General features: G+C 41.1%; 1 protein-coding gene across 3 annotated transcripts in view; it reads left to right on the top strand.

Moving 5' to 3' along the window:
* The first annotated feature begins 3,909 nt into the window (after positions 1-3,909).
* LOC122946423 (gamma-aminobutyric acid receptor subunit alpha-3-like) overlaps positions 3,910-15,202 on the top strand; it is a 489,200-nt gene continuing 477,907 nt past the window's right edge. For all 3 annotated transcript variants that reach the window (XM_044306046.1, XM_044306045.1, XM_044306044.1), the window contains exon 1: positions 3,910-4,354. The gene's annotated coding sequence lies outside the window, so the exon portion shown is untranslated. The remainder of the gene's footprint in view (positions 4,355-15,202) is intronic.

Raw genomic sequence — 15,202 nt, 5'->3', positions numbered from 1 at the left:
TTGTACTGAATTGAAACAGGGATCAAATCCTGAAAAGGTGAAGTCCCATATAGGGACAAATATAAAAAGTAAAAAAAAGTGAAAAATGGTTTTTAATAATAAAAAATTAAAAAAGCCCCCTCGACATAAAATCGTGTTAAAAAAAAAAAATAAGACATATTAGGTATTGCCGCGTTCGTAACGATCTGCTCTATAAAAATGTCACATAATGTATCACCTCAGGTGAACGACTTGAAAAAATCAAATAAAAACTGCCAAAAAGGCCATTAATTGTCACCTTACATCATAAAAAGTGTCCAAGCAATCAAGAAGACATATGTACACCAAAATAGTACCAAAGAGTCATCTGTTCACGCAAAAAATGAGCCTCTACATAAGACAATCGGCCAAAAGGTAAAAAAAATATGACTTTCAGAAAATGGAGCTGCTAAAACATGATATATTTTAAAAAAAGCTTTTATTTAGTAAAACTGAAATAAAATAAAAATTAGACATATTAGGTATCACTGCATCCATAACAACCTGCTCTATAAAAAATCCCTAAGGTAAATTCCATTAAAAAAAAAGAAAACCCTGCCAAAACTACCAATTTTTTTGGTAACCTTGCCACATAAATTGTAATATTGAGTGATCAAAAAAATCATATACACCTAAAAATTGTACCTATAAAAATGTCTTCCGCAAAAATGAACCCCTACAAAAAACAAGCGTCAGAAAAATAAAAAATATACCGATAGCTTTCAGAAACTGGTGATTTTTTTTCACGTGTTTTTATTGTATAAGACTGAAATAAAAATAAGAAAATAGACATATTAGGTATTGCTATGTCCGTAATGACCTGCTCTATAAAAATATCACATGATCTACCCCCTCAGATGAACACTGTTAAAAAAATAAAAAAGGCCAAAATAGCAATTTTTTTTACTCACCTTGCCCCCAAAAAAGTGTCATATTGAATGATAAAAAAAAACATTTGTGCCCAAAAAGGGTACCAATAAAAAAAAGGTCAGCTCTTCCTGCAAAAAAAAAAGCCCCTGCACAAGACAATTGGCATACAAATTAAAGAAATGTAGCTTTCAGAAAATGAAGACACGAAAACATTTTCAAAAATTGTTTATTATGTAAAACTGAAACAAAAGAAAATACACATATTTGGCATTGTCAGAAGAACTCGGTAAAAAAAAACAAAAAAAAACTGTGCCACAACAGGCATTTTTTGGTTATCTTGCCTTAAAAATAGTGTAATATCGAGCAATCAAAAATCATATGTACCTCAAAATAGTACCAATAATACTGTCACCTCATCATGTAGTTTACAAAATGGGGTCACTTTTTGGGAGTTTCTACTGTAGGGGTACATCAGGGGGTCTTCAAATGTGACATGGCAACATAAAATTATCCCAGCGACATCTGCCTTTCAAAATCCATATGGTGCTCCTTTCCTTGTGCGCCCCATACAGCAGTTTACGACCACATATGTGGTTTTTCTGTGAACTGCAGAATCAGGGTAATAAACATTGTTTTCTTTGGCTGTTAACCTTTGCAGTGTTACAGAACAAATAGATTCAAATGGAAAATTTACAAAAAAAAAGTGAAATTTTAAATTTCACTTCCATTTTCCTTTCATACTTATGGAACACCTAAGGGGTTAACAAAGTTGGTAAAATCAATTTTGAATAACTTGAAGGGTGTCGTTTCTGAAATGGAGCCATTTATGGGTGGTTTCTACTATGTAAGGCTACATTCACACGAACGTGCTATTTTGCAGATCTGATACACAGATACCGGCGCATGTGCATTCTGCAATTTGCGGACCACACATGTCGCCCCTATTATAGAAAATGCCTATTCTTGTCCGCAATTGCGGACAAAAATAGGACATGTTTTATTCTTTTTTCGGGCTCGGGGCTGTGGCACAGAACTACGGATGTAGACAGCACACAGTGTACTGTCCGTATCTTTTGCGGCCCCATAGGAATTGATGGGTCCGCAGCTGTTCCGCAAAATTGTGGAACGGATGCGGACTCATTTATACAGTTGTGTGAATGTAGCCTAAGCCCCACAAAGTGACTTCATAACTAAACTGGTCCTTAAAGGCCCCTTTCACACGGTTGTGTTTTCAACGCGGGTGCAATGCCTTACGTGAACGCATTGCACCCGCACTGAATCCTAACCCATTAATTTCAATGGGGCTGTGCACATGAGCTATGTTTTTCACGCATCACTTGTGCGTTGCGTTAAAATCGCAGCATGTTCTATATTCAGTGTTTTCACGCAACGCAGGTCCCATAGAAGTGAATGGGGCTGGGCTACGTGAAAATCGCATTGCATCCACAAGCAAGTGTGGATGCAATGCGATTTTCATGGATAGTGTCTAAGGAGATGATAATAAATAGGGAGGAGATCCATTCACTTTATTTTTTTCCATTATAACATGGTTATAATGGAAAATAATAGCATTCTTTAATACAGAATGCTAAGTAAAATGTCCCTTGAGGGTTAAAAAATAATGTAAAAAATTACTCACCTCCATCCACTTGATCGCGCAGCCATTATCGTCTTCTTTCTTCTTCTTGCAGGACCTGCAAAAGGATCTGCGTGGACGTCATTGCGCTAACCATGTGGACAAAATCCGTGACGCCCGTGTGCAAAGGGCCAAAGGGTTGTCCCATGAAAAATATTCTACAGTTTTCAAACCAGCACCTGGATCTGAATACTTTTGTAATTGCATTTAATTAAAAACTTAGCATAACCACTGAGCTATTCAATAAAATGTATCTGTATAGCGCCACCTGCAGTTTGTTTTTTCTTATTTCTTTGACCTGCTAACTGAGATGGCCGCACATGCTCAGTTTCATGTTTCAACTGCCTCCTGACCTGTGATAGGGAGAGCATGGACCCCCCTTAGCTGCAGCAGAAAAGACTCTCCCCTTGAGCCGTCAGCTTGATATAAATCTAGAAGAGAAATGACTGGGGAGATCTCTGGATTCATGATCGAGGTACAGGGCTGGTTCTTTGGTAGAAAGAGATTGTCAGGTAATATATGGTTTCTGATTTTCATTTTTTTACATTAGTCATGGGATAATCCCTTTGAAAAGTGGGTTTTGGAAATTTTCTTACAAATTTAAAGAATTGCTTTTAAAATTCTAAGCCTTCTAAAGTCCTTAAAAATAAAATGACATTTTCAAAATGATGCAAACCTAAAGTAGACATCTGGGAAATGTACGGAACAACTATTTTATGAGGTATCACAATCTGCTTTAAAAAAGCGGACATTCAATTCCAAATTTTCTGTGCATTTTTTATAAATAAAGGTGAAACATATTGACTCAAATTTAACACTAACATGAAGTACAATATGTCATGAGAAACCAATCTCAGATTGGCTTGGATAAGTAAAAGCGTTCCAGAGTTATTACCACATAAAGTCAAACAAATCTGATTTGCAAAATGTGGCTTGGTCCTTATGGTGAAAACTGGCTTGGTCTTGAAGGGGTTAATAAAGAAATATCCTGAAAACCTCCATTCCTGGACTGCTGTGCAGCGTGTCTTTAGACGTATCAGACTATACCACATATTTAGCCAGTATGTACAAGATAATCTTACATATTCTAAACCAATGGTATTCTTCAGGATATGTATAAATCCTCATTTTCCTTTTATTATATTCAGATGACATTTATTTTAGCAGATTGGAGCAGTGGTGCTTTTTATTTGGGTCCCTTTTGTTCATGAGGGATTGACACATGACCTCATTGTGTTTAAACGGTGTATTGAATGCGAGAAATGGCAATAATGGGAACAGAAAGGAGGTGTGATGGAGAAGCAGAAAGAGGAGGGTAGGAGGAGGGTGTCTCTCCCCATCTGATGTCAGCCTGCCCTCCCTCTCTTCCTGCTACATCTGGAAAATGCTTCATTTGACGAAATAGACACAGAGGCCATACTACATAGATCATTTACACGATTTATGCAAATCTGTACATATACAAAAATGGATATCTAAGGGAATCCTCACAGCAGAGCTGGAGTTATCTTTACTATTGCTTTCAAATAAGAGATTCTTTAATTCAACGAAGGATCATTGTGTGGTCAGCTACATGAATCCATGGGACATAGAATGCATGAGTGGACAGTGATCCTGGGACTGACACCTGCAGAAATCAATGGGAATCTCTACATCATTGAAGCCAAGATAACATTAATCACTGCTGGTCACGGTGGATTTATTGCAGTTAACAAGCACAAGGCTCATGGTGGGATGCATTAGTACTTCAAGAGGTGACAGGTATCCATAGTGGTTAATTTAACCCTCAGAACCAATAGAGCCTAACCAAAAAGGAGTCAACCAACGGAGGTATAATCCTAAATCTATGTAACATTAATATAAACGTACAATTCTGTCTGTGTGTGTGTGTATGTATATATATGGGTATATATATTATACACTGTATATACAATATGGGCATGTATTCTTTTGTGTCTACCCTTTCTTGATGTATTTATTACCCTTAATATGAAGATTGACTGTGTTTTGGACTTCAGTGTTGTAGGCGAAGCTCCATGATTATGAGGTGTTTACTGCTGCCTGTCTATGTCTGTGATGTTTCTGACCTTTGTTGTTTAAGTGTTTACTTTGAAGCAACTATCTTATAGATTGTTTTATTGATTATGTGTACACAGACTTATATGCTTAGAAGTGTGGGTACATGACAGAATTCTGAACATACAAAGTCATATAATGCATTTTTGTCAATCTTCTATTTGTACTGTTGTGTCTGAGGCTACAACTACATGGTGATGTTTGTTGAGGGATTCCCACTATTGACATGATGTTGCAATGCCCACAAATGAAACCCCATAGGATAAAGCAACATCCGGCACTCCAGCTGTCCTTAAACTACAACTCCCAGAATCCTCCTTTGACTTCAATGTGAGTTACAAAGACAGCCAAGCAAATGTGCATTCTAGGAGTTGTAGTTTCTGGAGTGCCTAAGGTTGCTTAACCCTGGGCTAGAGCTATACAGCAATCTGGGCCATGGCATGCAACTGAAAATCACACGGAATTGCATTGTGGGTAGTTGCCTTCATGACGGTGCAGTTTCAAAAATCTTTAGTGTTGCATCAACCCATGAGTCACAACATCTCACCATTCACTTTCACTGTGCTCCAATATAGCGGCACAAAACTCTACATAAGCAGGCTGTGCGACAAACAACTCTACACCACCTCCCTCGCTGGCATAGATCTAAGCCATTTTTGCACCCAAAACTGGCATGGAAAACTATAAATGAGCCAGTCCCCTTTTCTTGCCACTTCGGAAAAGTGGCGTGAGCAAGGAAAAGTCGCAGATTTTGTCACACATCATTGTTTAGAATCATTCTCATTTGTAGAAGCCATCCTCTTTTCAACTTATACTTTTTACAGTTGATGTTTGCTTCCAGAATTTGCTGGAATTTCATTGTATCCATTCTTTCTTCTACCCGTAAAATGTTCCCTGCGCCATTGGCTGCAACACAAAGCCAAAGCATGATTGATCCACCCCCATGCTGAATGGTGGGAGAGGTGTTCTTTTCATGAAATTCTGAAAACAGTTCTATTTTAACCTTATTGGTCCACCTGACTAGTTTCCAAAATGCATCAGCCTCGTTTAGATTTTCTTTTGCAAAACTTCAGAGGCTAAATTTCAAGGGGAGAACGCAGGAGGGGTTTTCTTCTGATGACTCTTCCATGAAGGCCACATTTGTGCGGGTGCCGCCGAACAGTAGAACTATGTACCACAACACTAACTTCTGCTTATTCTTCCTGAAGGTTTATTGTAGTCAAGAGTGGGTTCTGATTTGCCTTTCTAACAATCCTATAAGCAGCTGATTTTTTTCTTCTTCTTCCAGACCTTCTCTTAACCTCCACTGTTCCTATTAGCTGCGATTTCTTCATTATATTTTAAATTGAGGAAATGGCAACCTGAAAATGCTTTGCTAAATGGTATTTATCATGTAGAGGAAGTTAATACAAGCCACTTACTAATGTATTGTTATTATCCATATTGCTTCCTTTGCTGGCTGAGTTAATTTCCCATCACATTCTACACTGCTAGTTTCCATGGTTACAACCACCCTGAAATCCACCAGTGCTTGCATACTATACAAAAAAGCGCCAACCTTTTTGGTGGCTGGGACCGTGGGAACGCACACAGGCTAGTGCTATTTCTATAGTATGCAAGCATAACCACCACTGATGGATTGCAGGGTGGTCGTAACCATGAAAACAAGCAGTCTATAATGTGATGGAAAAATGAATTCAGCCAGCAAAGAAAGCTATTTGGATAATAACAATACATTAGTGAGTGGCTTGTATTAACCTCTTGTACATAAAAGATGCAATTTGCTGAAGTGAGACAATCCCTTTAACCATTTTCATTTTCAAAGTTTTAGGCAGCTACTTAGAACAGCCCATGGCTGCTGTCTTTTTTGGGACAATGTTAGAGATGTCTAAGCATTTATAAGATTTGAAATTTGCATCACCTGGCCTTTCCTAACAATAATTGAAAAAAAAAGGGGTTATTCGACAATAACAAATGCTCGCCCATATGCCAGTCCCTTCACATAGATTCTAGTTACCTGGCTTCTGGCGACGCTCCTGGTTGGTCCCCACACCGCCGCTTTTCCCTATTTTAACCTTATTGGACCACCAGACTTGTTTCCAAAATGCATCAGCCTCATTTAGATTTTCTTTAGCGAAACTTCAGACGCTAAATTTCAAGGGGAGAACGCAGGAGGGGTGTCACCCGCTATACTAGGGAGGCTCATTGCCGTCTGCCCTTGGCTTCGACCCCCGACACCGGATATTTTCATCGAAGCACGGAAAGAAGCCACTGCAGGGGTGTGGGGACCAGGAGTGGCGCAGGGAGCCACGTAAGTACAATCAGTGTGAGGGGCCCAGCATGTGGGGGAGCATTTCTTAGTGTTGGATAACCCCTTTAACCCTAACAGGGTATTTTCGATGTCAGACCTCGGTCAAAGTTATCCGAGCTTCCCATACTTTTGCAAGGTGCTTCTTTCCTTTTTTCACTGTATAATTGTACAAAACCAAACTAATACACTAATATTGCTTGAAATGTTGAAGTGTGGCGATGTGAGGTGGATGGTCGATCCTGCCTCTCCTCTGATTACTCAGTGGTCTCAATATTCTACTGTGTTAGACTGAGTCTACCTTTGTGAAAAAGTAATACCAAACTTTTATTTATTATTCTCCTAAAATAAGTGAGACAATATAAGTTAAAATTAGTTAGTACACACTTCCTTTGTTGAAGGGAGTTTTTTTTTTCTTTGTAGTTGTCCCTGTTCACCTCTCATTAAATTGCGGGGGGATCGCCTAACAGGATTCTCTTTACTTGAGTGCTCTACATTCAGCTTACTGACCCTTATCAGCTAGTCTGTAATGGGGGAAAATCTAACAGGCTGTAGTCGGAGCATTCGGTCAAAGGGGGAGAACACTACAGGATACCCAATATGTGCCACTTCAGCAGCTATACCTGCACCCTCATACTCAACTTCCTCTTTTTTAGCTCAGGAACCCCTAATAGCACCTTACCAACTAAGGAACAAGGCTCAGGGGGGAACAGAAACGCAGTGATATTAGACAATAAATTTAAAATCATTAATTTATCCTCTCACGATCTGACTTAAAGTCACTTCTTAACAAAGAACTATCCTATGTCCCCACAGTCCACTATGATTTAAATAGAGTAAGGACATTGCCCTCTTTGTGCGTAAACTCCTGTGGCACAAACATTTTGTCTGCAGGATAAGAAAAAGTGTGATGACCTAAATATCAATGTCCATAATTTAGCGGCAACTAGAACCCTAGTGGAATAATAGAGAAGGGGGGAAAGGGATAGAGCTGAGGGTCCATTCACAACACCGAAATTGAAAAGCACCCAAATGCCACCCCTTTTACCAGACTCTCATATAACCATCTTCCACAAACTGGTTTCTAGAGATTTAGAACAGATCAGTCCAGAAACTACAGGTGAAAGTAACCTAAGTAAAAAAAAGAAGTATGAACGTGAAAAAAAAGTATGAACGTGATCGGAACCTGGTAAAAAATCCCTAAGACAAAGGGGGAAACGTAGTCCTAATGGACCAGGGGACATACAAAAGAATGTGCCTCGACATTCTAGAAGATAAACAGTCACACAGAGTGTAACCTGGCGATCCAAGCCCGGTCTTTCATGAGGAATTAAAGAATATCTTAATGGGTGGAGTAGAAAATAAACTGATAGACAAATCAGAGTATCACTTTCTAATGCCTCAAAATCCAATCACAGCCACATTCTACTCCTTACCCAAGATTCACAAGGGTACAACGCCACTTAAGGGGGTGTCCAATTGTATCGGGGTTAGGGAGTTTGGGACAAAATGTGGGTATCTACGTTGAAAAACTGATCCGACCATTTGTTGAAGCTCTCACGTCATATCTATGCAGGACGGCTGACCTACTTTTGCGCATGTATAGATAAGGCAACCCTTTCACCTCTATAGACGTGGAAGCTCTCTATAGCTCAATTCACCACCATTTGGGCCTATGGGCTGTGGAGAGCTACTTATCCATTATAGATAAGTGACTATCATTCCATAATGTATTTATACTGGATCTTCTGAATCTCAATCTAACCAGAAACTATTTTATTTTCAATGACCGCTATTACCATCAGCTCAGGGGTACCGTGAGGGGCAGTCCCTGTACGCCGTCTTACACAAATCTACTCCTGGGCTGGTGGAAGGCCAATTACATCTGGTCAGAACAACTAAATAAGTGGCATGAAAATATAGTCTTATGGCTTAGATTTATAGATGATGTGGAAGGGGACAGAACACTCGTTTTCTGAGTTTGTGAATATCATCAATGAAAATGATGTAGGATTAAGATTCACCTCGGTATGTGATTACACATCTCTCCCCTTCCTGGATGTACTAATTGAGAGAGGCCCTGACAATAACATCATAATGTCTGTGTATCGCAAAACAACTGCGACTAATAGCCTACTTCGGTGGGAAAGTGCACACCCCTAATCTTTACGTAGGGGCATAACTAAAGGCCAGTACCTTATGTTACAAGAAGCATTGCCTGGTGTGAATGAAGCCTCGCACAAAAGAGCTCTCAGAAGACCTACGATTAAGAATTGTTGACTTGCATAAAGCTGGAAAGGATTATAAAAGTATCTCCAAAAGCCTTGCTGTTCATCAGTCCACGGTAAAATAAATTGTCTATAAATGGAGAAAGTTCAGCACTGCTGCTACTCTCCCTAGGAGTGGCCGGCTGTAAAGATGACTGCAAGAGCACAGCACAGACTGCTCAATGAGGTGAATAAGAATCCTAGAGTGTCAGCTAAAGACTTACAAAAGTATCTGGCATATGCTAACATCCCTGTTAGCTACGATACGTAAAACACTAAACAAGAATGAATTTCATGGGAGGATACCACAGAGGAAGCCACTGCTGTCCAAAAAAAACATTGCTGCACGTTTACAGTTTGCAAAAGAGAACCTGGATGTTCCACAGCAGTACTGGCAAAATATTCTGTGGACAGATAAAACCAAAGTTGAGTTATTTGGAAGAAACACACAACACTATGTGTGGAGAAAAAGAGGCACAGCACACCAACATCAAAACCTCATCCCAACTATGAAGTATGGTGGTGGGGGTATCATGGTTTGGGGCTGCTTTGCTGCGTCAGGGCCTGGACGGATTGCTCTCGAAGGAAAAATAAATTCCCAAGTTTATCAATACATTTTTCAGGAGAACTTAGGGCCTTCTGTCTACCAGCTGAAGCTCAACTGTCACGGAAGGTGTACAGGAAACAAGACAACACAAAATAAATATACAACTCACTGGATCCAAAACTAAGGAACAAAAGGGAGACCCCTGCATCAGACCTGGCTCTCTCCCTTACTGCTCAGCCTATGCGATAATCCCAATGGTAGATGATCGCATATCCTCCTACCTCGACTGTATAACACCTGAACACCCTATAATAGTGAGGGGACACGACCACCGGCTCCCTACACTAGATACGGAGGGAGTCAGGGTCACCTGGGATCCAGCAAACAGAAAAACACAAAAGAATGCACAACACTTATCTTGTAGAAGACTGGGAAGTAGGATCAGCATGCACACACACTCCAGGAAGAAATATAAACCGCACACTGATGCACTATGGGGAGGAATTTAAAGGGATGCAATCAGTCCAACTACATGACAGCTGAGAGAGGCTAACGAGATGAGGAACTGAAAGCAAAACAAAGGAAGCTCAAGGAGAAGGTTCTGAAAGGCATCTGTCAGAGCTTCTCAGATGTCTGGTGGTGACATCAACAGAAGATGGGTGTTGCAACAGGACAACGACCCAAAGCATTTAAGTAAATCAACAACAGAATGGCTTAAACCAGGCATGTCCAAACTGTGGCCCTCCAGCTGTTGCAAAACTACAACTCCCAGCATGCCCTAATAGCTGTAAGCTATCCAGGCATGCTGGGAGTTGTAGTTTTGCAACTGCTGGAGGGCCACAGTTTGGACATGTCTGGCTTAAACAGAAGAAAATATGCCTTCTGGAGTGGCCCAGTCAGGGTCCTGACCTCAACCCGATTGAGATGCTGTGGCATGGCCTCAAGAAAGTGATTCACACCAGACATCCCAAGAATATTGCTGAAGTGAAACAGTTCTGTAAAGTGGAATTGTCAAGAATTACTCCTGACCGTTGTGCACATCTGATCTGCAACTACAGGAAACGTTTAGTTGAAGTTATTGCTGCCAAAGGAGGTTCAACCAGTTATTAAATCCAAGGGTTCACAAACTTTTTCCACCTGCACTGTGAATGTTTACATGGTGTGTTCAATAAAAACATGGTAACATGTAATTCTTTGTGTGTTATTAGTTTAGGCAGACTGTGATTGTCTATTGTTGTGACTTAGATGAAGATCAGATCACATTTTATGACCAATTTGTGCATAAATCCATATCATTCCAAAGGGTTCACATACTTTTTCTTGCAACTGTATGAGTTAGAATTAGACCCTCTCTGCTGTAGTTGGAGGAGTAGCTATAATCAAGCCAACAACACACAAGGAAAATCTATCAAAGCTTAGTTTCTTGCACCTTGTCTTAAACTCCGGTTCTTTAACTCTACTTATTCATAAGCCGACCTATTACAGCAAGCTCACGATGAGTTCAGTGGTGCAATTAATAGCACCTGGAAGCACAAGCAACTCCCCTTAACTAAGCAGAGAAAAAAATAGGTTTAAATGGCACCTCTATATAACTGAGGCGGATCCACCGCCAGCGCAGGGGCTTATTAGACCAGCGTCTAAACGGCGGTCTTAATAAATGTGCCCCTAAGTACAAATATATAGCCTTCAGTTAGCACTCCACTGTCAAGTGTAGTCATGGCTACAGTCCTTTGTGTCAGACTTAGGGTCCATTTTTGGAGAATGGTGCGGACCCTTAAATTTTCAATAAAATGCCAAAAAATAGAGCATGTCCGCAGCCATGGACAAGAATAAGCAGTTCTATCATAGTGCCGGCGCAAAGCTGATTTTGCTACTCTGAGTTGTTTATTGCCCCATATAAATCTCAACATATCATTCTGAAGCCATGCAATCAGCCCTTTAGATAATTGGAGTGGAAGACTTATAAAACAATACAGTATTGTAGGGAGGGATAACATTTTAGCCATGTTAATGCGGGCTATCCAAGATAAATGTACTTGAGATATTTTAGCATAATCACGTTTTAATTCAGCCTGTAGATTGTTCAGATTAATAGGCATGGTTTACTTTACAGAATGAGCTAATTCTACACCTAAGTAAGTAATTGAAGATTCAGCCCATTGGAATGAGTGATTCCACTGTATTTGGCCTCTGGCATCTTCTGGCACATGGAATGCTAGTAATTTTTCTGGGTTATTCAGGACAAGGATTACATCGTCAGCAGAGAGAGATCTCCTGCTGAAATTCCTGTAATCTGTTGACATGTATTAATCGTCACCACTAAGAGTTCCATGACCACTACAAAGATTAGGGGTGACAGTGGGCAACCCTGATGAGTGCCATTTGTGATTTGGAAGGGATCCGAGAGATATCCAGAGGCCAATACTCTAGCAGAAGGTTTATAGTATAAACCTATAATAGCTGTAGTAGTATGGGACCGCAGACACCCAGCTTTTTAAGGACCTGATCCAAGAACCCCCAGTGCCCACTGTCAAATGCTTTTTCAGCATCCAGAGATGTAAACACCGTGGGGATCCCGGACCTGTCCGCTAGTTAAATAAGGTTGACCATGTGCCTGGTACCATCCCTACACTGTCTTCCAGGGACAAAACTGACTTGGTCAGAGTCCACTAGAGAGGGTATAAAAATATTAATACGAGAGGCCAGAATTTTGTCATATAATTTTAAGTCTGTGTTTAATAGCGATATAGGGCGAAAGTTTGCGGGTTCAACAGGGGGTTTACCTGGTTTTGGAAGTATGATAACAGTAGCCAATAACATATCTGAGGGAATTACCCCTGAGAAAAGGAAATTGTTATACAGTGCCTAATTGTGTCTTATAATAGTTGGAGATGAAGGTGTCTGGACCTGGGGCTTTGCCTAGTGGTGTGGCTTTGAGTGCTACAAGGATCTCACTTTCAGACATTGGTGTGTTTAATGATAGTAATTGTTCACTAGTCAAGGAGGGAAGAGTAAGTGGGTCTAAGAAAGCTCTCTAAGATTATATAAGCTAGCATAATAAGGGGCGAACGTGTTTGCTCTCTTCTGTGTAGCGACGTTGCTAGAGGAGGGCGAGGGGGGCAATCGCCCCCCCCTATGTTGTTCTTTGCCCCCCCCCGGGTGCCCCCCTGCCGATTCCCCCAGGTGAATACTAATGAGCGCTTCCATTATGGAAGCGCCCATTAGTACCGAAGGACCAGGAAGTGGTGAACGCTCTGTACTTACCACTTCCTGGTCCTCGGCTGTGCAGGGCTGCGCACAGCGTGAGGGCGCTTTGTGCCCTCACGCTGTGCGCGCCAGTTCAGAGCACAGTCGACTGAGGAGAGAGAAAATTGCAGGCGGCGTCCAGGAGCAGGAGAGGTAAGTGTTTTTTTATTTTATAAAAAATGTGGCTGCTGGGGGCATAATAGGGGCTAATCATGAGAGGCATAATGGGGCTAATTAGAGGCATATGGGGGCTAGTTAGAGGCATATGGGGGCTAATTAGAGGCATATGGGGACTAATTAGAGGCATATGGGGCTAATTAGAGACACAATGGGGGCTAATTAGACTATTAGAGGCATATGGGGGCTAATGAGGCATATGGGGGCTAATGAGGCATATGGGCGCTAATAAGAGGCATAATAGGGGCTAATGAGAGGCATAATGGGGGCTAATTAGAGACATAATGGGGGCTAATGAGGCATATGGGAGCTAATTAGGCATATGGGGCTAATAAAAGGCATAATGTGGGCTAATGAGGCATAATGGCTTATAATGGGGGCTAATGAGGCATAAGGGCTGATATGGGGGCTAATGAGAGGCGTGGGGGCTGATATGGGGGTGATAAGAGGCATAATGGGGGCTAATAGGAATAATGGGGGCTAATGAGGCATAAGGGCTGATATGGGGGCTATTGAGAGGCATGGGGGCTGATATGGGAGTGATGAGAGGCATTATGAGGGCTAATGAGAGGCATAATAACAGTGTCATCCACAGATGCCCCCATAACAGTGTGTATTCCACAGATCCACCATAACAGTGCGCCTGCGTACTGACGAGAGACAGAAAGAAGGGGAAAGAATCCGCTGGAGCAAGGAGAGGATGGCACAGCAGACGACTGAATAGCTTATTTTGTAAGTAAATTGCTTTATTATAAATGTATCCCTGCATACCGCAATTCTCTCGTATTTTGTAATCCTATTTATATATACTTATTTTGTTTTTGCCCCCCCCCCCCCCCATTTTTGACTGTGGTATCTTTGTGCCCCCCCCTATATATTGTTCCTAGAGTCGCCACTGCTTCTCTGGGTGGGTAATCACTGAACCATTGTAATGGAGTTTCTCTATTCTAGATTCTGCTGCCCTACACCTGAGTCTGCGCGCAAGTAATGCTCCTGCTCTATCTCCCATGTGATAAAAGGATGTCTTTAGTTTGCCTAATACTCTTTCATGTTTATAAAGAAGGAGGACCCTTAAATGCAGTCGTACCTGCTGAAGTCCTGCTAGATGGGATGGGGAGGGGTTGGACTTATATATAGAATTGACTACTTCTAGTTTTCTGAGGGTTGCTGACCACTCCTGTTCTCTGCTTTTCTTAAGGCGTGCAGCTGACTACAACAGAAGGCCTCTCATATACGGTATGATTTATGTGCTAGCCACAAGGTGGAGGTAGACACCTCCTGGGTATCCTTGAAGCTAAAAAACTCTCACAGACGTGCACCATACTCCTCCTCTCTTTCTGCGCTCTTAAGCAGGTATGAGTTGAGCCTTCATTGTGACGGCAACTGGTTAGGAAGACCATTATCAATCTCAAATAATATGTGCGCATGATCAGACCAAGTAGCAAAATTAGTAAATACGGAACTGCAAATAACGGGATGATGAAAGATGTGTATAATCTCGTTTACCACCATACTGATATCTCCATATGTCGTGAAGTGGTGTATGTGTGGCAATCTAAATCTGCATTTACTGGAATATTAAAATCTCCGCCCATTATCGCAGCTCCCTTTGCCACCCCCTGAATTTTCCAAAAGAGTTTGTGGAGGAAGGATTTTTGTCGGACACAATAAAATAACAAAACGCCCTGCAGAATCTGTGATACATTGCTGAAGAATGAATGCCACTGAGGACCCGACACATATAAATGTCCCAGCTTTCCGCTTTTTAACAGATGGTGAGTGAAAAATGTTTGGGAACCGGCAGTGTACACACCTATGCAGGGCAGAATCTATCAAATGGGACTGTTGCCATTTCTTTACTTAAGAGACAGGATAGCCGGATTAAGTTGCTTCTGAACTTATCTTGTGGATTACAGCAGCTCTCTGATGGAGGACAAAATTTACACAGACACCATGCTTTTTGTTTCCTCAGGAACACACACTGCTTCTTACTGTGCAGCCTCTTTTCTCTTTTTTTTTTTCTCTGTGTGTACAACTTTATTTAAACACTTTCTGGT

The sequence above is a fragment of the Bufo gargarizans genome, chromosome 9, assembly GCF_014858855.1.
Source record: "Bufo gargarizans isolate SCDJY-AF-19 chromosome 9, ASM1485885v1, whole genome shotgun sequence".
NCBI classification, from domain to species: domain Eukaryota; kingdom Metazoa; phylum Chordata; class Amphibia; order Anura; family Bufonidae; genus Bufo; species Bufo gargarizans.
This window is presented reverse-complemented; position numbering and strand designations above follow the sequence as displayed.